We start from the raw sequence: 27,240 nt of genomic DNA, 5'->3' as shown, positions 1-27,240 counted from the left end.
AATATATGTTTGGTTTCAAAACAATTGATGTAGTGCCTGCTGAGAAAAAACAACTAAATGTTCATTGTAAATTTTGCTTCCCCACCCTGTAAAGAGCAATGGGATCTTAAAGGAGTGATACAGCAGTGGTTCTCAACCAGTTGAACCATTAATCTGATCAATACATGTAAATGTAATGTTGTAAAATGCAGTTTGTCCTCTTTTCATGGTCATCAGATCAAGGTTATTACACTGGTCAACAACAAATTTATTGTTTAAGTTTTTTGAGCTGATTTAGGATCATTTTGGTGTGCTGAATCCAAAAATCACATTAATTTTGCTCAATCAGGTCAACTTTCTGAACTATGCCACATATTGGCTTTTTAACATTTTTGCTTACATTTATGGGCATTTTCACATCATATGATACAAAATTCTTTCATATTTCTTGCAATAAACGAGTTCTGAAGAGTTTACTTTTGCCAATTTATGATTAATGTTTTTTTTAATATTACAGGTGAATGAAATGGCTTCGACTGGAAGATCTTGCAAAAATAAGCCTGACGTATTCTGCTACATCTGCGCTGAATACACCATTGTACCTAACAGGAACTAGAAGCACTCGGAGAGCGCAGACCTCTGCCAAGGCTGATCAGTGCCCCCCCCCCCACCCCCGATCACCACCAAAATTTAATCATTTCTTCCTTATCCCATTTCCAACAAACCCTGAAAATTTCATCCAAATCTGTCCATAACTTTTTGAGTTATGTTGCATACTAACGGACAGACAAACAAACAAACAAACAAACCCTGGCAAAAACATAACCTCCTTGGCGGAGGTAATCAAGTCACAAGTTTCATAAAGTGTGCTTACCAATCTTATTTTGGTATTAAACTTGGTGACCAAGATAAAGTTTGGGCACCACACATGGTATGCAAGTCATGCATCAAATTTTTCAAAATCAAATGAGCAAAAAAACCTGACCTGATTGAGAAAAACAGATGTCATTTTTGGATTTAGCGGTGCAAAATGGTCCTAATTCAGCTGAAAAAACCTCGACAACTTGCAAAAAACATTTTTTTTGTAACCCAGTGTTATCGTTAACAAAAACTAACGAAATGACGAAAACTAGAATTGAAAAAACATTTTCATTAACTGAAATAAATAAAAACTATAATTAAAAGAAAACATGATAACTAACTGGATCTGTATTGTGTGCTGACAAAACTAACTAAACTGAATAAAAATTTGGGATAAAATTCCCTTTGTTTTCGTCTTTGTCAATGTCGGGTTGATATTAAAGCAATTTATTTCGCTCTTGCAATTTTAGCTAGCGCCACCATACGGTACTCGGTCACCTCTTGTCACTTGTCATTTAGAGTCGTCTTCTGGTCCCCACTCTACCTGGAAACATGGAAACTAAAGTTGGGAGAAATCAGAGTCCTGTCTGGGATTTATGTGAATACGACGGAGAAGAAGATAAAAGATACGACAAAACTAAAATTAATACTAAAACTAAATTAAAACTAAGCATTTAGAAAAAAATAAAAACTACCAAAACCTAGCAAACCTGCTCTAAAAATGAATTTAAATCAACTGAATTAGAGAAAAAATGTCAAAACTAAACAAAACTAAACTATCATGAAAAATCCCAAACTATTATAACCTTGCATAAGATATGATCCATTTGGACGTTCAGAGGCTCCGTAGTTACTGTGGAAACACTGTCATCTTCTACAACATTGATTCATTAGTAAAACCCATGAAGTTTGACAAATGACGGGATGGACACATTTGTATTTATATTCAGTTAATATCTTTGCTGAAAAAGTGCCCCCAGCAACTGTTGTTTACTCTGCTGTTGTATTTCCTGCCACTTTTACCATCTAATAAAAGGTTAAAATAAACCCTTCCAGTAATAAATCTATACGTCTACATTACGGATGTTATGAGGAAGTTCAAGCTATAAATAATAAAAGTAATGTTGTCTATGTTTATGGTATGTTTATGTTTCTTTGCACTGGAAGACAGTGAAATTATGATGTGTAATAATATTTACTTATTTACATTTAACTTATTAACTGATATATTTCACTTTTTAACGGACTGACTGCAGACATTTCTTGTGCTTTGTTTGTTTTTTTATGTGTGAACGTTTTATTAGAGTATCTTTTATGGAGGTGCACCCAAATTTAACTATATGAAAGTACAACGACAATAAAATATCTTACCATCTTATTTTACCTTACCTTATCATCCTCTTACCTAATTTACCATCTTCTTACCTTACCATCTTCTAACTTTACCTTACCTTATCTTACTTTACTATCTTCTTCCTTTACTTTACCTTACCTTATTTTACTATCTTCTTCCTTTACTTTACCTTACCTTATCTTACTTTACTATCTTCTTCCTTTACTTTACCTTACGTTATCTTACTTTACTATCTTCTTATTTTACCTTACCTTACCTTATCTTACTTTACTATCTTCTTACTTTACTTTACCTTACCTTACTTTACTATCTTCTTATTTTACCTTACTTTATCTTACTTTACTGTCTTCTTACTTTACCTTACCTTATCTTACTTTACTGTCTTCTTACTTTACCTTATCTTACCTTACCATCTTCTTATCTTACTTTACCATCATCTTACTTTACCTTACCTTATCTTACTTTACTATCTTCTTACTTTACCTTACCTTATCTTACTTTACTATCTTCTTATTTTACCTTACCTTACCTTATCTTACTTTACTATCTTCTTACTTTACCTTACCTTATCTTACTTTACTATCTTCTTATTTTACCTTACCTTATCTTACTTTACAATCTTCTAACTTTACCTTACCTTATCTTACTTTACTATCTTCTTACTTTACCTTACCTTACTTTACTATCTTACTTTACCTTACCTTACTTTACTATCTTCTTACTTTACCTTACCTTATCTTACTTTACTATCTTCTTACTTTACCTTATCTTACCATCTTCTTTCTTTACCTTACCATCTTTTTGCCGTATCTTACCTGACCGTCTTATCTTATCTTACCATCTTCTCACCTCATCTTAACTTACCATCTTCTTACTTTACCTTACCTTATCTTACTTTACTATCTTCTTACTTTACCTTACCTTACTTTACTATCTTACTTTACCTTACCTTACTTTACTATCTTCTTACTTTACCTTACCTTATCTTACTTTACTATCTTCTTACTTTACCTTATCTTACCATCTTCTTACTTTAACTTACCATCTTCTTTCTTTACCTTACCATCTTTTTGCCGTATCTTACCTGACCGTCTTATCTTATCTTACCATCTTCTCACCTCATCTTAACTTACCATCTTCTTACTTTACCTTACCTTATCTTACTTTACTATCTTCTTACTTTACCTTATCTTACCTTACCATCTTCTTACTTTACATTACTATATCTTACTATCTTCTTACTTTACCTTACCTTATCTTACTTTACTATCTTCTTACTTTACCTTATCTTACTTTACCATCTTCTTACTTTACCTTCCCTTACCGTCTTCTCACCTTATCTTACCTTACCATCTTTTTGCCTTATCTTACCTCACCATCTTACCTCATCATCTTCTCACCTTATCTTACCTTACCTTACCATCTTCTTACTTTACCTTACCTTATCATCTTCTTACCTTATCTTACCTTAAATTAATATGTTCCCTTTTTTCATCTAATATGCATCCAGAAAGCACTGCATAATAAAATATCTCATGTTTTTACCCTTTACTAAGAAAAACAATCCACCAGCCTATCATTATATTTAAGAAGAAGGCAAAAATCTGGCAGGAATGTGTGTTTACAGCTGCAAAAAAGAAATCCAAAAACAGTTCAGCGCAGAGAACACTGTGTCTAAATAAAACTCAGATCCCTTGGCGTGCTCTCGCCATAAACTGACAACAAGGATGGCGTGAAGTTAAGGGTGGATGTGTGACAGTGAAAGAATCTGTCCAGCCCCGACCAGGAAATGCCAAGTAAGACATGCTGGAGTACTTCCTCTGTGGTCCCTTATTTCAGCGGTGGGAGGAAAAGTCTGCGAGGGGAGAGCGGCAGCATCTGGACGAGCCGTAAGAGGAGCCAGATGTAAACATATGGGAAAGTCTGGGACTATGGAGGACTGAACCTGCCATATTGAAATATATATACAGAAATATAAAAATGGCTTGATAAGTTCATTTCCGTACCATTTATTTATCTATTTTGTCCTTATTTATGTTTATGTTTACGCATTTGGCAGACGCTTTTTTCCAAAGCGACTTACAGGGGAAAACCAATTAAATCACTCAATCAATCAAATTTTATTTATATAGCGCCAGATCACAAAAAAAGTTATCTCTTGACATTTTATATATAGAGTTGGTCAAAACCAGACTCTAAGTCAATTTACAGAAACCCAACAGAATCCTCCAGGAGCAAACACTTGTGACTGGTGACAGTGGCGAGGAAAAACTTCCTTTTAACAGCAGAAACCTCGAGCAGATCCAGACTCCTGGAGGATGGCCGTCTGCCTTGACCAGTTGGGGTTAAAGAGAGAGAGTAGAGAAGGGGAAAAAGAGAGAGCGATAGAGATAGAGACTGGGGGAGAGGGGGAGAAGGGGGGAGTAGGGGGAGACACATGGAGGCAGTTGAGGATAAGTGAGTGGTGATGATGAGGGCAGGGCAGAGGCCGGACCACCACAGCAGGTCCAGAGATAATCGTGAAAGAATCTGTGGTTATCCTGGGAAAAACCTTATTAGAATATTTAAAATGGAATGTCTGACAGTGCTAGGATAGGAGATGCTCTCGGAAGAGCTGGGTCTTCAGGAGCTTCTTGAAGATAGGCAGGGATGACTCTGTTCTTGTAGCACTTGGTAGAGCGTTCCACCAACGTGGAACGACCCATGAAAAGAGCCTGGATTGTCTTGTACAAGGTCTGGGGACCACCAGACTACGTTCCCCAGATGAGCGGAGTGGTCGTGGGGCGACATAAGCTTTTATTAGTGCACCTAAGTAGACAGGAGCAGACCCACTGAGAATTTTGTCGGCTAGGATTAAAGATTTGAATTTGATGCGGGCAGCTATGGGTAGCCAGTGTAACTCAATGAGCAAGGGGGTGACATGTGCCCTTTTAGGCTGATTTATATTTGTCTTTATTTAATTTTTATCCCCGCATTTATTTCTGTGTTGCTTTCTATTTACTTTATTTCTTTTCTTGTTTATTTCTATATTTTATTTTCATCTGACATTTTATTAACCCTCTGGTATCTGGGTGCGCCTTTTAGGTATACTTTGCACATTGTTTTAAAACAGTTCATATTATTTTTCACAATTTAAATAAGGTTAGAATCCAAAAGTTGTTCATTTTTGCATGATCTTTAAAATTCTGGCCACCAACTAAATTTTGCACATTGTAAACAAAAGAAAATTACACAAGACTAGCATCTGTCTCCCAAGTGTGCCTAAAATGCACTATTTCTTCCATTTGATATGTATGATTAGGGCTGACCTGGATTTACAAAAATAAAATCAAATTAGAGCATAAAAATAAATCAATATATAATATTTAATAGTTGGATTTATAGGTGTATATTTTATGCGCACTTGGTGACAGATGCTAGTATTTTCAAACATTTGACTTAGCGCCAGAAATAATAATGCAAATTAACTAATGTTGGAGTTAATCATTGACATATGCCAGGATGAAAAAAAATCAAATAATATGTGATCCACTTTTTATGTAGTATATTGAAAAAATTTTTGTTTTGTTTTGTTTTTTGCATCCAAAAAAAAGGGTTTGTTTACATTACAAACACGGCATTTAAAGGGTTAAAAAATGTGACAATTATTGAGTATTTGGTATTTTTATTTATGGCTCAAGTTGATGAAATAGAAAAAAGTGTAAATGAATTAAAAACAAACTGTATGAAATTTTTTTTTACATTATTCCACAAGTGTGCAAAAAAGGCACACTTGGTGCTTAGTAAGGGCCTTGCTGGACGGGATACTGGAGGTTAATTTATTATCATTTTTTTTTATTCATAGTCATATTTACCTCTTTGGTATTCCCCCTTTTGCATTTTCTTTCTCTATTCATTTCTACAAGCCGATTTATTTCTGTATGGAGTATGAAGAAAATGTAAATAGAAAACAATGCAGAAATAAATAGAGGAACAAAATGCAAAAGGGGAATACTGACAAAAATGTAAATAGAACACAGAAATAAATGCAGGGATAAAAATTAAATAAGGACAAATATAAATAAGGACAAAATAGATAAATAAATAGTACGGAAATGAACTTATCAAGCCATTTTTATATTTCTGTATTTATTTTTCAATATGGCAGGTTCAGGCCTCCATATGGGACAGGGTTTAGATCATCCATCACAGAGAAACACCCATGTATTTATTCACTTTGCAAATAAAAATGGTCATCAGGACTTCCAACAGGAGCAAACTGTGACAACGAGTTAGGGTCACTTTGAGTAAAATAAAATCCCTTGGAGTGGTGGAAGGTAATATTTCAGGAGTGAACTGAAAATGATGGGGATTAAAATTGTACATTTACAAGGAAAATGACATGAAGAGAGTAAAACTGAAGAGAAAAAACATAAATTGAAGGGATAAAACCACCTAAATTTACAATCAACAAACAAATAAATATGAAAAGATTAAAAAAACACATATTTTAAAATTTTAGAGGAAAACGCATAATTCATGAAGAAAAAAACCCTGACGATAAGGATTTGTGACAGGAATGTGGTGTAAAATCTATTATTAAATGTAGTATTTCAGTTTTGTTAGGTTCTGGCAAACTAAAGCCCTAATCCCATGGGTTCAGTATAAACTGGGAACTTCTGGGGATTTGGTAACCTCCTGTGTCTGTATGTCATGCAGTAAATTTGCAGAGGATAAAGCCTGTTTTTGAGTTGAATTTACTGACTGGTGTCAAGGGCAGGTTCAACATTTACAAAGAACTATTGAAAGATAGCAACACAGGAGTAAGGTCACTCAAGGTCAAAGGTCATGGCACCAAATAAAAGCCCATATGTGACTTCCTACATATTATCAATAGTAATTACGTCCGCCAAGGAGGTTGTTTTTATCAGAGTTTGTCTGTTTGTTTGTCTGTTAGCAAGATAACTCACACAGTTATGGACGGATTTGGCTCAAGGAACAAATGATTACATTTCGGTGGTGATCGGGGGTGGGGCGGATTTTGATGAAATTTTCAGGAAATGTTGATACTGGTACAAGGAACAAATTATTACATTTTGGTGGTGATCGGGGGGTGTGGGGGGGTATATGTTTACCTCATGTATTTCTTATCTTTCTAGATTATGTGCTTTTGAACAAACTCCGAAATTCGACTATGAGACAAACTTTTTTCCATTTCACACAAAAGTCCAGACTTTTCAAGGTCTGGAACATAGCGTTTCAAAATTCCATAGTTTTTAAGACTTTCAAGACCTGCGCAAACACCCTGTTGATATGATTTCACTAACCGGTCGGTACTGGAATGATTCTAGTGAAACTTATTTGTGTGATATTAATGCATTTTTGTGATTTCCATATGTCTATATTTAGCTAGTCTATACTTTCTTGGTAAATTCCACTGGCATTTTCAGTTGAATAACCTCTCAGCTGGCATGTCTGTTTCTGCATATGGAATTTGACACCATGGCAACGTGGCCCTATTGTTTATCTTTTGCTAGGTAACAAGGTTATAATAGTTTTGGATTTTTCATTATAGTTTAGTTTTGTTTAGTTTTGACTTTTTTTCTCTAATTCAGTTAGTTTTAATTAGTTTTTAGTGCAGGTTTGCTAGTTTTTATTAGTTTTCATTTTTTTCTAAATGTTTAGTTTTAGTTTAGTTTTAGTATTAATCTCAGTTTTGTCGTATCTTTTATCTTCTTTGCCGTCATATTCAAATAAATCCCAGACAGGACTCTGCTGATTTCTCCCAACTTTAGTCTCCATGTTTCCAGGTAGAGTGGGGACCAGAAGACGACTAAACGACAAGTGACAAGAAGTGACGGACTGTGAAATACCGTATGGTGCCGCTAGCTAAAATTACTAGAGCGAAATAAATCGCTTTCGTATCAATCCGACATTAACAAAGACGAAAACAAAGGGAATTTTATCCATAATTTTTATATATTTTAGTTAGTTTTGTGAGCACACAATACAGTTTCAGTTAGTTATTGTTGTTTTTTTCTTTTAATTATAGTTTTTATTTATTTCAGTTAACGAAAATGTTTTTTCAATTCTAGCTTTTGTCATTTCATTAGTTTTCGTTAACGATAATAACTTTGGCTCTCCGAGTGCTTTTCTAGTTATATCAATAGCTTCAACTGTTTCCAGTTATAGCACTTTGAAATTTTTCCCATTATAAACCAATGTGGATTTTTAATATTTCAAAAATTCATTAAAAATTCAAAAATCAATATTTCTCAATTCTTTAAACAAGCTTGGTAGACCTTGTCCTGATGATGTTCTACAACATATATCAAGTCATTGTAACAAACAGTTTCAGAAAACAAGATTCTTGACAAAATGGTTGACGGACGGACGACAACTGACACCAACAGTCCATCAGACCTTTTGGGCCATTGGACTAAAAACAATATAAACAGTCTGATATACTACACATTTCGATTTATTAAGACAGGTTTCATTTGTAGCATTAAAAAAAACTGCAATCCATGATTTGAATCAAGGTTTTATTCTATACCCAAAGCCCAAAATGACTTGATAGCTTTTTTTTTTTTTTTTTTTTTTTTTTTTTTACATGATTAGACCGTCGTATGATTCTGTTTAAGTGGAAGGATCCTCTGCCACCCACCTTTGTGTAACGGATGCATGATTTACTTTTCTTTTTAAAGTTGGAAAAGATTAAGTTTTCTGCTCGTGGACAAATTAATCCTTTTTTCTTTACTGTTAACAAGAGTCTCCTGCTGTCTCCTATGTCCTCTTGATGGAGAAATTTGTTATTAGTTTACATTATATTAACTCTTAATCAACCCTGAGCATTGTAAAGAGGAGTTGATAATATTATTTATTTTCTTGTTGTTGTTGTTGTGTTTTGTTGTTATTGTGTTTTGTTTGTTTTTTTTCTCTTTTTTGGTGTTTAATAGGTCTGTATGTTGTATAATTTTTTTTTTTGTATTGTGTCTGTGTGGTTCCTTATGTCTAAGTACATGTTTATGTAAATGTATAATTTTTAAAAAATTAATTAATTAATTTAAAAAAAAAAAAAAAAAAAAGGTTTTATGCTATACAGTCAAATTCCATCCAAACTATCCCCCGTTCCTGGAGGTTTAGTGTGTGTGTTTAGTGTTTGTGTTGCTGTAGTTCTGCATCCTTTTGTGTGTGTATGTGAAGTAAACACTAGTCCACATGTTCCAGACTGTACTCCATCTGTGACGCTGCACTGTTTCATAAATTCCATCGACTGTGACCTCATTCCAACAGAGTTTTAGAGTGAATCCAAATGTTTGAGTTTGTAGCATTAATGTCACTCGTCTAACATGTTTATTCCACTTGGTATAGTGTGATTTGTTATCATCTTTCTGCTCTAAAGTGTTGGTTTTAATATTTTTAACCTGCAGAGTTTGTGTAACATGTTGTTTTTGAGAATGTTCATCCATCCAAAACCTTAGGTTTGTTCTTTCGGTGATCATCCTTGTATATCGCAACATGAGCCTCCTGGATTTACATCTGAAACACTTATTTTTTCCTTCATCAGTCAGTGTACCTTTTGGTCATTGGATTTTCTTTTCAGACACAAAAGAAAAATTAAAGCCGCAAGCGGCATCTAAAGGCCCTCGCACAGGGCACGTCCAATGGAAGTATGCTCATCGTTCAGCAGGTGGCGCTGTAGCCCCAAATTTTGTGTCTTCTAATGAATGGGTTTAGGCCTGGGACATTGACAATTGATTTGAGACAAATCAGTGTTCGTATGTCCGAACTGAAAAAAATTTTGTATATATAAATCTGTAGGGGGCGCTATGAGCAAAAATTCAATTTGTTCCATTGAATGGGTATAGGCCTGTGAGATGTACCACTGAGTCAAATTTGAGCCAAATCGGTGTTCATATGTCTGAACTGATGCAATTTTCGTGAAGGTAAATTTGTAGGGGGCGCTACTGAGCGAAGTGGCAATTTCTTTTGATAAATGGGTGTAGGCCTGGGAGATTGACAACTGATTCAAATTTGAGCCAAATTGGTGTTCGCATGTCTAACGTGAAGTAATTTTCGTAAAGGTAACATTGTAGGGGGCGCTATGGCGCCGAATTTAAAATTTTTCTGATAAATGGGTGTAGGCCTGGGATATAGACGTCTGAGTCAAATTTGAGCCAAATTGGTGTTCGTATGTCCGAACTGAAGCAATTTTAATAAAAAATATTAAAAATTTTTGTAGGGGGCGCTGTAGTGCAAAATTTCAGTTTCTTTTGATAAATAGGTGTAGGCCTTTGAGACAGATGTCTGAGTCAAATTTGAGCCAAATCGGTGTTCGTATGTCCGAACTGATGTCATTTTTGTAAATGTACATTTGTAGGGGGCGCTATAGTGCGAAATTTCAATTTCTTTTAATAAATGGGTGTAGGCCTGGGAGATGGACGTCTGAGTCAAATTTCAGCGAAATCGCTGTTCGTATGTCTGAGCTGAAGCAATTTTTATGATGGTAAATTTTCGAAAAAACTTTGCACAATTTGCAACCTCGTCACACAAAAACGGTGATGCCGATTCAAAAAATTCGGCTAACTTTTGATGCCCCACTTCTCTAGATACTGTACTTCGATTTTGAGCTCATTCGGCCAAACGGCTTAGTAGGAGATAGTTAAAATACAACTTCAGCGAAAACGCTGACTCAGCATTTTGGAAAATTCAATCCAATATGGCCGACTAAGGGTTGGTTTAGGGGCGTGGCCATAATAATATTTTTTTTTTGTCTCCTCATGATGAATCTGTCTACCGATTTTCATGGCTCTACGACAAACTTTATGTTGGACGCGCTCCCATTGGCGCAATGCATTTGCACTTTTCAAGGGGGCGCTGCCGCAACATTTCTTTACCGACATCTACGAAACCTATATGTAAATTCAATTTCTCACACTTCTGAATTTTAGGCAAAATTTGGTGAGTTTTCGTAAATGTTCAGAGGGTCAAAATTGAGCTCAAAGCGCAGGAGAAAGAAAAATAAGACAAAAAAAATAAATAAAAATAAAAATAATAATAATCTGAGCAAGAACAATATAGCCGTTTCTATGGCAACCACGTATTTTCCCTTTTTTGAAAGTTCTCGAGGTCCCCCACATGTGTGTGGGGTCAGATGTCACCTGTCGTGCACTTACACACATGTGACTGACCCTGAGTGGGCGTGTCCCATTGACTCCCATTCATTCTGAGCAGGTGTAAATATGCGATTTGTGCAAATGTCATATACATCGTCGGAAAGGTCTCAGTGCCGTGAATGTGAATATGTGTGAGAGTGGCGACAGTGGCGAAAGGCGACCGCGTCACTGGCGATTTCGTCCCCATGTGCCCACTGCAGACTCAATAGGCCCTGCGCCGGCTTTACTCGGCTCGGGCCTAACTAGTGGTTAATTGATTTTTGTTTTAAAATAGAGGAATTAAAATTGAATTTCAAGGCATTTTTCTTTTTCAGTGTCAAAACAGATAAAGTAAATTTAAAAAACAGGTTGATTTTCATTTTCTCTTCCCAGTAGCAAAAAAAAGAAAGTTACTATCTGACAGAAATAGAAAAATGGACCAAAAATGCCTGTTTTTTTTATTTCCTGAGACTGGATGTTGTCGTTTTCAGTGCCTAAGTCACAAAGATTCTTACGAACAATGGGATTGTATGAATCTTCCAGTTTGTACGAAACCTGGAGTTCATAGACGTTCATGGAGGAAGGGTTAGTGTATCTTTTGGTAATTGGATTTTCTTTTCAGAAACAAAACAAAAAACTAGTGCTTAATTGATTTTTGCTTTGAAATAGAAGAATTAAAATTGAATTTCAAGGCATTTTTCTTTTTCAGTGTCAGAACAGAGAAACCAAATTTAAAAAATGGATGGATTTTCATTTTCTCTTTCTAATAAAAAAAAAAAAAAAGAAAGTTACTACCTGACAGAAATGGAAAAACGGACCAAAAACAGCTGTTTTTTATCATTATCTGACACTGGATGTTGTCATTTTTAAGGAAAGAGCACTAATGCATACATCACAAAAATTCTTATGAACGATGGGTTTGTACGAATCTTCCAGATCGTACGAAATCCAGAGTTCGTAGACATTCGTGGAGGGAGCATGTCTACGATGTCCAGATTCTCTTTCCTTGAAAATGACAACATCCAGTCTCAGATAATAATAACAAAAAACAAAAACAGGCATTTTTGGTCAGTTTTTCCATTTCTGTTCAGATAGTAACTTTCTTTTTTGTTATTAGAATGAAAAAACAAAAATCAATCAGTTTTTTAAATTTGGTTTATCTATTTTGACACTGAAAAAAAAAAAAAAAAAACGCCTTGAAATTCAATTTTAATTCTTCATTTTAAAACACAAATCAATTAAGCACTAGTTTTTGTTTTGTTTATGAAAAGAAAATCCAATTACCCAAAGATACACTGACCTTCATTGTTCCTTGACCAGAAAATAGGCTGAATGAGTGTGCTGAGTAAAAAAAAAAAGTTATATTTTCCACCAAATCACAGAGATGTGGATTCCACAGGTAATACTAGTCACAGGCTTTAAACATTTATATATAAATAAAAAGGTTTTCTCGTTGATTTATAAGCTCTTTCTGGTTAATGTACAAATTTCCCTCGAAGTCCTTTTGAAAACTATGTTGATGATGTTTCTGGAAAAGGACAAAGCTCAAAAACATTGTGATGACTCATTTTTCTCTTTCCCATGAAAAATCCTTTTTGGAGCTTTTATGTGCCTCGTCTTTGGAGTCATGAGCCATCTACTGGTTATGGGTTGGTACGGGTCACAGTCGGAGCAGAACGGGCTTTTTGGGGGGTGAGTAGTTTTCTGTTACTGCAGGGAACAGATTACTGTGGAAAAGGAAAGACAGTTCCATACTGCCCTTTAGTGAGAGTCATTTTCTGAAAGTTTGAAGCGAAGCTGTTACATCTTTTCGCTTCAAAGCCACCAGACAAAAATGTTTTCCCTCAAAGAACCTCTGCCTCAGTCAGCCGGTTACTTTGGATGATAATACAAGGAGTCCATAAAGTCTCTTTACAATTTAACCCTTAGGGGTCCACAGTAGGGCTGCGTATTGGCAAGAATCTGGCGATACGATACAAATCACAATACTAGGATCACAATACGATATATCGCGATATATCATGATACTGTTAAAAAGGCAGAATTTTGTTTGTTTCTTTTTTAAAAATGATTATTTCCTTGAAAAACTGAATTACACCAGAAATTTGCACAAATATTGAAAACATTTTTATTTGATCCCAACAGGATCTAATGTTATATCACAAAATGTTCCTATGCTCAATTAGGTTTTACAGACATTACAGTTTAAGATCCTGTTCAAATGTTCATATTTTATTACTTCATAACTAACATCATAACATTATTTTTGTGCAATCCCAACAAAGGAATTAACATTATTTAATAAAAGAGTGTTAAATAATAAAGAAAATATTTTTTAAAAAAGCAAAAAAAAAAAGAACCTTCACAAAATCTGCATCTGAATAAATACTTTAAAATATCGATACAATATTGTAAAATTAAATATCGCGATATATTGCAGAACCGATATTTTCTTACACCCCTAGTCCACAATCACGGCCCCCTGACTGAATCACAACATTTTCATCACGTCGTAGCATTCAGAAGTCGGTCACGTAGACCACTTGGGACACTTGCATTCAAAAGTGCAGAAGTGAAACACGCTCCGACTTTTTATTTGATGTTAGAAGGGCAAATACAGCCGCAGATATGACGGTTTGAACTCGGAGCAAACAAGCATGAATAAAAGTATGAAAATGAAGTGGGGGGGCGTTATATTTCTGACCATATCTTCATCATTTTTTGTCCTTTATCAAAACGGAAAAACACTGGCAGAATCTGCAGATTCTAATCCACAGACTGCATTAGTAGGGCTGTGTATTGGCAAGAATCTGACGACACCATACAAATCACAATACTAGGATCACGATACAATATATCGCGATATATCACGATACTGTTAAGAAGGCGATATTTTTTGTTTTATTTCTTTTTTTAAAAGATTGTTTCCTGGAAAAACGTACAGTGCAGCATTTGGATAAATAAAGTTTTAACATGTAGCTTTACTGGTACAAAAAACTCCAAAAATAAATAATGTTTTACAGACATTACAGTTTAAGATCCTGCTTAAATGTTCGTATTCTATTGAGGAATGAATCCACAGTGTTCAGTCCCTGATTCATCCAACATCAGAACATTATTTTTGTGCATTCCCAATAAAAAACTAACATTTGCCTCTTTCAGACAGTAAAAAGTGCTTTTAGGATGATTGAATTATCCATAATTAGTGTTATCAATTTCAAAAAACTACATTTATGACCTGCAGTATCACAATAGTACTCTTGTAGTAAACAAACAACAGAACAAAATACCCATGTGAATACAGAAAAAAAAGTCTGACAAACAAATAAGAAAAATGAACCTGCACCATATCTGCATTTCAATACATACCTAAAAATATCAATACAGTACTTTTAATATCAATGCAGTATCGTGAAGTGAAATATTGCGATATATTGGGATACCGATATTTTTTTACACCCCTATGCATTAGCGTTACAGGTAAGGGTGAAGATGACACCGACCTGAACCAGATGTGGAAACCAGGAGGACCAAAGGGGGTGAGAAAACATTTATGTAAAGATCTGCTTTTATGTCAAATATTTGAGTATAGTTTTACTTTATTACAATTTTAATTTTATATACCTAATATTTGAAACCAATATTCACTTTTTAAGTCTTTGAAAAGGTTTGTTGAGCATCTTTGTGCTATTTATGCAATAAATTATATCATTTTTTCAAATTGAATTTTATATTTTTGGTGTTTTTTGTCCTTTTGTGTCGATATAGTACGTTAAAGTGAAAAACTAATAGGCAGATGAGATAGATGAAGTTGTGCTGAAAAAAAAAAAAAGATACCAAACATGGGCATAGTAAACATTTCTTTATATAGTATATAAAGGCAAAACCAAAAGTATGTACTCAAATAGAATATGAACATTTGAGCAGGATCTTAAACTGTAATGTCTGTAAAACATTATTTAAGTTTTAACAGCGGAAAATGTTATGATATAGAATTAGATCCTGTTGTGATAAAAATAAAAATGTGTTTAGTATTTGTGCAGATTTCTGGTGTCATTAAATTCTTCCACGAAATAATCCTTTAAAAAAAAGAGACGAACAAAACATTGCGTTTTTAACAGTATCGTGATATATTGTGATATATCGTTTTACTATTAAGAGCCTTGGTTGTATTACCCTGGTGTTAACCTGGTGATTAGCCTGACAGGCAAAACCCAGGGCTACAATAAGACGTTAAGACCAACGTTAAATCCTTTTTTTTTTTTTTTTTTTTGTATATCCAGGTTTTATCCAGGTTAATGCATTATGTTTCGGAGGGGAATATTCAGGATGTTTCCACATAGAGTAGGGCGTCTCAAAAATCACTTTTCTCTTCAGATCACGGTGTTATCTATGTGTAAGCTATGTCGGAGCTATCTGTCGTTAACGATGCTGCAGAAAGAGGTGTTAAGGACATCCAAGATGATGCCAATGCAGCCATGGATGGAGACCATAGAGCACAGGTGTCAAACATGCGGCCCGGGGGCCAAAACCGGCTCGCCAAAGGGTCCAATCCGGCCCCGCAGGATGAATTTACTAAGTGCAAAATGCAAAAATTACCCTAAAGATGTTAACAGTCAAGGGCATCAAATCCAAAAATAACAGCATAATAACCTAGAAATAATGACTCCAAATTTTCTTCTTGGTTTAATAATATAAATAAAATAAAAATAATATGACATTATGCCTCTAAATAATGGCAACACCAATTTTTTCTCTTTGATTTACTGCAAAGAACATTAAATTCTGATATCTGTTAACAATAAAATGTCAATAACCTGAACAAATATGAACAACCTGAAATGTCTAAAGAAAAATAAGTGCAATTTTAACCATATTCTGCCTGTTTCGTGTCTTGGTAGATCTGATCTGTAATGCACATGTAGAAATCATAAGTTGAGGCATAATATTGATCAAATTGTACTTGTTTTACTTAAGAAATTTCAGTTTTTTCCAGTTATTCCCATTTTTTTTTGTTTTGGACAGAAATAGTTTCATCATCTAATGTTATTTTTTGCACTAAAAAATTTGGAGTTGTCATTATTTTTCGCCTACTATGCTATTATTTTACTGGTCCGGCCCACAGGAGACTAAATTGGGCTGAATATGGCCCCTGAAAGGAAATGAGTTTGACACCCCTGCCATAGAGGGTACATGGTTCCCACAGAATCAAGCAACCAGAGTTTCTCAAGAATGAAATGGAAGAGAATCTATAGAACGAGTAATATCTGAATAAATTGTGAAATGCACATGTATAAAAGTATGTCCAGATTATCAGAACCATGTCATCATTAAAGTCTTTGATTTATGCAACCTGAAATCTTGTATTTAGCCTTATTATTTACGTGTTCAGCTATATTTGTCTTTAACTAAAACCTGTATTTTGCTGAAAAGGGGGTTAAGAAAATAGACATTGTGTTCAACTAGATTTACCGTTCTGAACTTCTTTCTATTTCAAGTTTTTAGCCTATAATCGAGTTATTTTATCTTAAAATCACCTTATTTTCACTTATATATCACCTGATACAATAACCTATGCAGCTGATATTACAGGGATGCTGTAAAATACCAGAAAAAGCAATTTGTGGACACTTAAGACCTCATTATATGTGATTTTCTGGGTTAAAATGAGCGTTTTTGACGTTTTTTTGACAGGCCCTTCATACTTTATGGTGTGGTGGGGTCAAACATTGACGGATTTTGCTGAAATTTTTTTTGGAGGGGAGGGGGCTATTATCATGTTGGAGATTAACTGGTTTAAATACCATGATCTGAAGAGAAAAGTGATTTTTGAGACGCCCTAACATAGAGCTTTGCAATGTAGCCCAAATAATAAATATAGATTTTTGTCAAATGTTATGAACAATTTACAAGTTTAATCCATTGCTTTCCGGTTCCATAAACTGAAAACAAAACTTGATTAAAAAATACTTCTACTAAAACAAGATGATATAATACGACTTGGAAAAACACATTCACAAAATGTTACATAACCAAACAGGTCGCACTGGAATTATTTTTGCAGAAGGATAAACATGATTTTGCATTTTAGGCATTTTTGGAGTTAATTCCATATATTTCTCAGCCCTATAATCAGATTAGAAATTCTACAGAGTGAAAAAATAAGAACATAGAAGCAGATCCAGTCTATATTTGTAGCTGTGGTTGTGTATTTCTACAGCTGCATCTCACATCAGAAGTGTGTCACTGGCATAACAACATCTAATCCAGAGTGATGGGGGGTGCTGAGTAGAATCATCAGTGCTGCTTCTGTTGGGAACGATGCCAACGACAATTTATAGACCGATCAATTTTGTGCTGTTGGCTTGAGGAACGCAATTATTTGAAGGGTGGGAGGATGGACCTTAATTTTTCCTGTTGGAAAACCACATCACCAGTGTAGCTACTTATCTCTCTGTCGTCACCATGGCAACATCTTGGATAAAAATCAGGCCTAATCACTTCGACTGTGAATTTCCTGTCATTTCAGCTGATGGAGGTTAAATGTAAATGGCTTCATCTGTGACTTTATCAACTTATCACTTGTTTTATGTCTCTAGTAACAATAGGAGGACATGTTTTAGGGTTAGCTGAACACAAAACATGAACTAAATAAGTAAAAATACACCAATATCTGCTTCCAACAACCCCAACTGATCACTTTTATTCAGTATTTGCAACTATTACATGGATGCAATTCATTATTATTTCTCGCGAGAACTGTCTTTAACCCTTTAACCCCTGAGACATTATTTCAATGAAACAAAATGCTTAGAATTGTCGTCTGTTTCTGGTTCATAAAAGCTGCTGTGAGTACATGTTGGTATACATTTTCTTCAGTGGTTTTGTTTTACTGTGTGTTTTAGGCTAAAACAGGGTGGAATATTAGAAAAAGACAAAAAGAGGATTGAAGTTTGACAGGTTTTTACTAAATAAGGCACTCAGAATGTACATCAATAAGAGATTTAGGATGTTGATTGATTCTAGCTGACAGTTTTGGAGAAGAAGTTTCTGAAAATGTGGATACAGATGACCTTGGGTTTGACCTTTCAAGGTCACTCAAGATCACTCAAGGTCAAAGGTCATGGCACCAAATGAAACCCCATACATGACTTCCTATCTATTGCCAATAGTAATTATATTATCTTCAACTGTTTTGAAGTTATAGCACTTTCAAATTTGTCCCATTATGAACCAATGGGGATTTTTAACATTAAAAATTTGTTAAAAAATTCACAAATCAATATTTCTCAATTCTTTGGACAAACTCAGTAGACCTTACCCCAAGGAACCTATGCTATGAATTTCAATTGATTCAGGCTGACAGTTTTGGAGAAGAAGTTTCTGAAAATGTGGATATAGATGACGTTGGGTATGACCTTTCAAGGTCACTCAAGGTCAAAGGTCATGGCACTAAATGAAAACCCAAATATAATTTCCTAGTTATTGCCAGTAGTAATAATATCAATATATTCAACTGTTTTCAAACTTGCTAGACCCTACCCCAAAGATATTCCACAACAAATATCAAGTCATTCTGACAGACAGTTTCAGAGAAGAAGATTCTTGAAAAATTGTTTACAGACGAACGGACGATAACTGATACCAATATTCCATCGGACCCTTTGGGCTGTTGGACTAAAAACAAGGAAAATGGTGTTTTAAAAAAAAGTATATTTTTATAGCTAGTTGGTTTCACGCACTGCTCTGTGTTTTGCCCCCCCATTCCACAAGTGGCGGGGGGTGTACTGAGCATGCTCAGATATCTATAGAAAGACCAAAGTCTATTCTATCAGCACGTTTGGAAAATATCCCTATTGAACTAACGGTTGAATATTTATGAATATTTATCCCTTTCATGCATAATGGTCACTACACTGGAAAGCTATTCTACAGCTATTCTCTTATATATTCATGGATTTTGTTCTTTTAGTTCCATATCAGCCAACACAGTGGCCAGTTACACATCATCCCATACACTGCAAATCATAAACCTGATCTGCACTAACATATTTGAGTGAAAATTAATTAGACTAATGAACAGTTTCTTTTAAAACAAAAAGTAGTTGTTGTTTTTTGCATTTTATCTGAGTGAGTAACAGCTAGTATTACAGTATGTTAAAATGTGAGAAAACATCAGAATAGCGGCATTAAAAAACTATAAATTTATAGTTTTCTCACAGTATGACAGTGAATGCATGTTTCTTTGCTTCAAAAATTAAACGAATGGTGTCCAGCTGAGTGGACGTTTTTGTAACTCCATGAAAAATAGGTTCATAAAAACATTTCAATCACATTGTTTTTTTCATGCCTAAAAAAAAAGGAAAAAAAAAATCTTGATTAAGGTTCTCATAATTCATGCATGAAAGGGTTAAAGTAAATCATACATTCAGAACGCTCAGCACAGACACGTCAGGAGCTAAAGGGTTAAAAGGCTCTGACTCTGAAGGTGCCTGTGCACAATATTCAGGGAGGTTAAGTGTTGAGCTTGAGAGTCTGAAAGTAGGACTATCATGAGATCTGCAGCCCACAGCGAAGGATATATTTTATGTCGGTGTGTGGGTGACCAGCTTGTCCTGCCTCTGAAGCTGCGAGGTGTCCAGCAGTGTCTGCGCAAAAAGGCAAATATATCAAACCCTTTCACTCACCAGTACACTAAATTCCACACATCAGTAAGAGCAACTTTGAAGGCGGATATTTACTGTATGTAATTCTGGAGGGACTTCTGGCTGCTCTGCAAAACAGCAGCCACAGTCTGGCACCTGCGTGGTACAGTGTACTCAGAGGCAAAGAGCGAAAAATGAGATTTTTGAGGCGAAATAAGCATTTTACAGAGACTTTATCTCAAATGACTTTTTTTTTTTTTCCTTGAAAAACAAAGATATTCCACGTTCCACAGTGGATTTCTTTTATTACAGTTACATGACTTAAATTAAACTGAGCAACACAATGGCTTATTAGAACCACATAAGAAAATAAAAACACTTAACTATGAGAATAAAGTCGTAATATTTGGAGAATAAAGCCATAATATTACAAGAAGAAAGTCGTAGTTTTAAAAAAAACCTCATAATTTAACAAAAAATAATGTACTTTTATGTGATTAAAGTTGTCACATTTCGAGAATAAAGCCATAATATTACGAGAAAACAGGTGGGAAGAATATAATCAACAAGGCTTACAATTTATAAATTATGACGTTTTAATCGCACTGTTGGGAATTTATTTTCAAAATATTATGACTTTAATCTCATAAAAGCACAACATTACTTTAGTAAAATTATGAGGTTTTTTTTTAACTACGACTTTATTGTCATAATATTATGGATTTATTCTCAAAATATTACAACTTTATTCTCGTAAAATTATGACTCTTTTTGTATTTGACTTTCTTGTCATAAAATTATGGCTTTATTCTCAAAATATTACGATTTTAATCTCAGAAAAGCACAACATTATTTTTGTTAAATTATAAGTTTATTTTTAAAACTATGACTTTATTCTCATTACATTATGGATTTATTCTCAAAATATACGACTTTATTCTTGTAAATGTATATGATGTATCTCGATATTTTACAACCTGTAATCTACAAGTTGTAAAATATTGGGTTTATTTAGAGAATAAAGCCATAATATTGTAAGACAAAAGTCGTAGTTTTAAAAAAAAACCCTCATAATTTAACAAAAAATAATGTACTTTTATGTGATTAAAGTCATCACATTTTGAGAATAAAGCTATAATATTACGAGAATAACGTCATTAAAAAACAGGTGGGAAACATAATCAACAAGGCTTACAATTTCTATATTCTGATGTTTTAATCGCACTGTTGTGAATTTATTTTCAAAATATTATGACTTTAATCTCATAAAAGCACAACGTTACTTTAATAAAATTATGAGGTTTTTTTTTAACTACGACTTTATTGTCAAAATATTATGGATTTATTCTCAAAATATTACAACTTTATTCTCATAAAATTATGACTCTTTTTGTATTTGACTTTGTCATAAAATTAGGGCTTTTTTCTCAAAATATTACGATTTTAATCTCAGAAAAGCACAACATTATGTGCATTATGTGTTAAATTATAAGTTTATTTTTAAAACTATGAATTTATTCTCATAACATTATGGATTTATTCTCAAAATATTACAACTTTATTCTCATAAATTTATGTTTTAACTTGATATTTTACAACTTTATACTGGTAGTGACACGTGTTTTTATTTTCTTATGTGGCCCTAATGCGCTGTCATAGGTCTAAGTAATTTCAGGACACTTTTTTTTTGTCACAAGAGATTTTATGATTCAGTCTCATCATTTCTACCCCTGCAAGTGTGAGGCTCTATTGCTTTGCTTTTACGCTGTAAAATACTAACCATAATTACTATGAAATGCATATTTTGTGCAGCTGAAAAGTAGCTCAAATAATTTCCACAACAGTGATGTAAGTTCCCGAATATGCACATTTGTTAATGATGTAATCCCCGTTTCTCTCTCCTTGTGTTTTCATTGTTGATGTTTTGTTTCCGTTTTATTTTCACACAACAGGAAGTGTTAACGGTACAATATGGCTCATCTTACTTGAACACATTGCAAACTGAACACATGCTGTGTGAACTCAACACTCGTTCTTTGTTACAAATGTAAAAGAATGCAGCCCACGCTAGTATTGTAATTTCACAGAACATCAACACTTCTTTTTGGCCCGTGGCTCTACATGCATTTTTCCATTTTTGGATGTTCACAGGAAGGAATTCAGACTCTGGGATCTGTTCAGAACATCCATGCATCCTTTAAACATGTGATTAATCTTCAAAGACCCAAACAGGCGCTAGAGACCAAACACATCTACTGATAGAAAATGTAAATAAATTATGATCCACTCACTGTTTCTATCAAGCCATGTAAATTATTCAGGTAAAATGCAGTTTTTCGTCTTTTCATGGTCATCAGTTGTGACTCATTTGGACGTTCAGAGTTCACAGCAAATGTGGAAACAACATCAACAGTGATTCATCAATAAAACCCATGCAGTTTCACAAATAACAATAGTTGCAAATGCTTGTTTTTATGTTTAGATAATAACATATTGTGCTAATAACAGTCACTTTTTCTTCAATTTTCTCTGTTTTTACACAATAACCTTTGGTTTTACACTGATCTTTGACGAACATCTACATGACCAGTACAGTAAATACAGGAAAATACCAGATTTTCACTGAAAAATGCAAAATGCAGAGGATAACATAATAAATGGTGATACATCACTTAAAAAAGATAGAAATCATTGGCAGTTCTACTAAATAGCCTGATATACTTGTAAATAACAGATTTTTTCAGGGGTTTTTTGTGTGTTAATGTCTTGTCTAGGGATTGTAAATACTAGGGCTGAAAGATATATCATTATTGTATTGATATCTAGATATGAACATTCAAGGTATTAATATCGAAAAAGCAACGATATAAACGATATAGATTTCCCCCGCGCTCGCCCTGCATGTACAGCTCTGCAAGTCACAACGAATTTCATTTATTCATACTTTATCTTAATGTTGATGATAGGCAGTGAGTTCTTATAAATAAAGCTGCACTTTCCACATTCTTTTGTATTATGTTTGTATTTTTCTGAAAAATGCTTGATTTTCACCGAACCCGTAGTCATATCGTATTGTATTGACATCGAGATATCTGGCATGAATATCAAGATATGAAATTTTGTCCATATCGTTCAGCCCTAGTAAATACCTCTTGAAATAAATGATTTTAAAAGCATCATGGAGAACGCAGTGAAGGAGGAATGTCACTGTTTTTCTTGATATTATGGTTGAATAGTTGTTATTGTGTTTTATTGGTCATTGTGTATCATGTATGTGTTTTATGTTGTTTAGACTTTGTATGGCTGCTACCTTGGCCAGGTCTCCCTTGCAAAAGAGATTCCTAATTTCAATGGGATTTCCTGCTTAAATAAAGGTTAAAAAAAAAAAATTTAAAAAGTGGCCTCTGTGTGTGTGTGTGTGTGTCCAGGGATTCACACGAAATCCTGAAAGAGCTGACTGCTGCAGTTTGGCATACTTATTTATTTTTTGTCAAGAAACAGACTAGTGAAAACGGCAAGTTAATAGGACCAATATTTTGGGAGATATTAGTAATTTTAGAATACAATAGCCGTACAATCACGTTGCTATGGCCAGAATGCTTTGGCGGTGACTGCTGGACAAATGCGGTACAGCATGCACGAATAGACAACAGCATAAAAACAACCACATCTAGAACCCATGCATCCCTACGGGTCAACGCACTACTAACAATAAAAAAATAATAATAATAATAATAATAATAATAATAATAATAATAATAATAATAATAATAATAATAATAATAATAATAGGGCTGTCAAAATTAACGCAGATTAATCCATCATCATGATTAATCTGATTAAAAATTTTAATGCAGTTAACCCATCTGCAGCACAGGATGACTCTAAATATTTCTGCCAACACAATTGGTTCAGTTCATCCAAGTAGAGTTAGCGTCACGCATGAACAAATGGGCAGTTGATGCGGTAGTGACAGAAAACAGAACCAACCCATAAAGATGGAAGACAATAAACAGCACGTTGGCCCTCTGGATGGAAATATGAGGATAAAAAAAACAAGACGGAACAGGTGTTTCAAGTTATTTTGTTGAAACTGTTGAAGGTGTTTAATAAACACGTTAAGTGCATATATATATTCCCTTCTTTCTTGAGTCTGTTTGCTCATGGAAAATGAATTATATCGATCTGTGATTAATCAAAATTAATCCACAATAACCCTGTGATTAATCTGATTAAATATTTAAATTGTTTGACAGCACTAAATAATAATAACAATAATAATAAAAACTGACCAGCAACGAAGCGAGTAAACGAGAAGTGCTATAAACATAAGTTCTTATTTTGTATGAAAGAAAACATAAATCTCCACCCCAAATAAAAATACTCTTTATGTTGTTTGTGATTCATGGGTTAAAACACAAGCAGACAGATATAGAAGTTAAAAATACTCTTCTAGTGCGACTTATATCCCAGAGGGTGGTCTCCTCATCTGCTCTGGGGGAACCTTATGGATTACTTCGGTAGATTGTTCATTTAAAGGTTCGCGACGGACAAACATCATCTAAAAATGGAACAAGTGCCTCAGGCTACGGATGCTTGAGCTGCAACGTGCAAAGAAATCAAAGTCCAGCCGTCGTTCCAGGAGCTTAACATATAATTTGCGGCAGATTGTTTAGGAACATATAATTTCGGTTCCAGGCGTGCTCTGTTGATGTACAAACAAGGGAGAGGGTAAGGTAATCAACTGTCTTGTGAGTGAGATGAAGGTATGCGCTCTAATTTGGGAGCGGTCACGCAGTTAACGTGAACCTGAATCCGAGGGTCTTCAACAAAACCCGGCTCGTGAGGTCCAAAGATACTGGACCCATCCGGCTGCGTAAAAAAGACGATACAGATAAACCACAATATCAATGACGTAGGAAGCCAATGGCTGCTGAGTGAAGGTTGGAATACTCGAACGGGGCAGATTGTAGAAGCGAGGGATTAATGCTTGATTCCTTTTCGTGAGCTTTCACATCTCACTGGAAAAGGCTACAAAGGTCACACACTTGGTGGTGATCAAGATGTGGATTATAAAGAGAACAGGGCATGGCTAATGAACGCCATTACCTGCAAGGGAGGGGTTCCAAACAGCCCAAAAAAAAAGAGGCAAAACAATCCAACAATCCACTATACAGGGTTATTCAAAAAGAACGAACCGATTTCATGGCGCGTTGCTTCAGTTTTCAAGCATCGTCATGGAATGAGTGACCGTTTGAAAGAGGAGTTTTCTAAGTTTGAGCTTTTTTAAATGGAAAAATGTCCCAGCGATGGATTGGTCGGAAACTCTAAAAGAAACTCTCTGGAATGAGCTTCGGAGATCGTGGAATGACATTGGGGTAGAAACTCTCAGAAAATACATCAACACAATGCTAGAAAGATGCGCTAATGCAATCGTTGACGGGGGGGGGGGGGTACACTAAATATTAGAGTAAAATGTAAAAAAAAACAGGACTGGACTGATAAATTTGTAGGTGAAATATTCTCAGTACCTTTGCCTTTACCTTTCGCAATGGCAAAAAAGTGAAATTCAGGCTCTGGGAACAAATAAATCACCGGTCTCTTAAGATTTGACAAGTGTTCTATTATTTTTGCACACCACTGTAGGTGGAAGAAAACTGTCACAACCTGCCTGTTATTTCAATTGGTTGGTTGCCCCCCCTCCCACCTACCCGCGAGGATCAATCAATCAATCAAATTTTATTTATATAGCACCAAATCAAAACAAAAGTTATCTCATGACACTTTACATATTGACTTGATCGAAATCAGAGTCTAAGCCAGTGTTTTTCAACCTTGAGGTCGCCTGGAATTCAAATGGGGTCGCCTGAAATTTCTAGTTATTGATTTAAAAAAAAACAAAAAAAAACTTACTAATAAAAAATATATGGTGAGTTGAGAGAGACAATCCCAATCCATAAAAGACATGACAAACTGTGAAGCTGAAACTGAAGCACTGTGGTTCTGTTTATCTGTCAAATGTTCATTGTGGTCAGTTTCAGATGCTGCAGCTCTTTCATAATTCATAGTTTGAGTTCTTGTTTGTTCAGTATTAATTGTCAGCCTTGTAAATCCAAGCTGGACTGACTGTACATATCCTGACCAAGGAAAATCAAATTCTCACTTTGTGCAGTAATCTACACCTGCCTCCATCCATAATAATATACATTTTATAACCTAAATGTCATCTAAAATTAATGTTTATTTGCAGCATAGTACAACAAACTATTACATGATCAAAAACAAATTCATTTTAGCAACAAAAAAAAAAAAGTCTCCATTTTGAATTTCTGGGGTCGCCAGATATTTGTGATGTTAAAATGGGGACACGAGCCAAAAAAGGTTGGGAACCACTGCTCTAAGCCAATTTACAGAAGAGGATAAAATTCATTGAGCAAAGAAGTACACTGTAAAAAATGACTGAGAATTAACACCAAAAAGATGTAAAATTGCAACATAAAAAAAAAACTGTAAGTGACAATACCATGCAAAGCTGTTTATTTGAAAAGATTTTTGTGTGAAAGATTGAATCAAATACAGCTGTAGTTTTTACAGGAAGAGTATGTGAACAAAACCAGATTTGGATGTAGAAATGATGGATTTCTATTGTTTTTAGAAAATAAAACTGTAAATTTAAAAACAATGTGGTGCTGTTTAAATTGCAAAGACCATAATGTTGAAATAACGGCATATTTGCTTTTTAAATATATATATATATATATATATATATATATAGTTATAAAAAAAAGTAAACATTTAACAATGTAACATTTTAAATTTGTAAATTAATGGGTTGGTAGAGTTGGTAGAGTGGCTCGTCCGATAACCAAAGGGTTGGTGGTTCAAATCCTGGCTCAGACTGTCCATATGTTAAAGTGTCCATGGAAGACACTGAACCCTAAACTGGCCTGAAGGTGGAGAAAATGTGCTAAATAAGTGCAGTCCATTTACCATTTAAATCCTATGTTAAATCTACAATTTTAAAATGTTAAATCTACATGTTTAAAATGTTAAATCTACATAAATTTACATGTTTAAAATGTTAAATCTACATGTTTAAAATGTTAAATCTACATGTTTAAAATGTTAAATCTACATGTTTAAAATGTTAAATCTACATAAATTTACATGTTTAAAATGTTAAATCTACATGTTTAAAATGTTAAATCTACATGTTTAAAATGTTAAATCTACATGTTTAAAATGTTAAATCTACATAAATCTA

The 27,240-nt window shown here is 34.3% G+C and overlaps 1 protein-coding gene and 1 long non-coding RNA gene across 2 annotated transcripts in view; both read right to left on the bottom strand.

Moving 5' to 3' along the window:
* Positions 1-27,240, bottom strand: part of adamts14 (ADAM metallopeptidase with thrombospondin type 1 motif, 14) — a 205,587-nt gene that overhangs the window by 143,916 nt on the left and 34,431 nt on the right. The gene's annotated exons all lie outside the window — the stretch shown is intronic.
* LOC115439666 (uncharacterized) lies at positions 12,487-26,260 on the bottom strand. Its single transcript, XR_003938281.1, has 3 exons — positions 26,248-26,260; positions 16,455-16,460; positions 12,487-12,631 (listed from the first exon to the last, which is right to left on the bottom strand). It is a non-coding gene; the product is annotated as an uncharacterized LOC115439666 (long non-coding RNA).

Source organism: Sphaeramia orbicularis, chromosome 19 (genome assembly GCF_902148855.1).
Source record: "Sphaeramia orbicularis chromosome 19, fSphaOr1.1, whole genome shotgun sequence".
NCBI classification, from domain to species: Eukaryota; Metazoa; Chordata; class Actinopteri; order Kurtiformes; family Apogonidae; genus Sphaeramia; species Sphaeramia orbicularis.
Note: the sequence above shows the minus strand (reverse complement) of the source record. Positions and strands in the feature narration are given on the sequence as shown.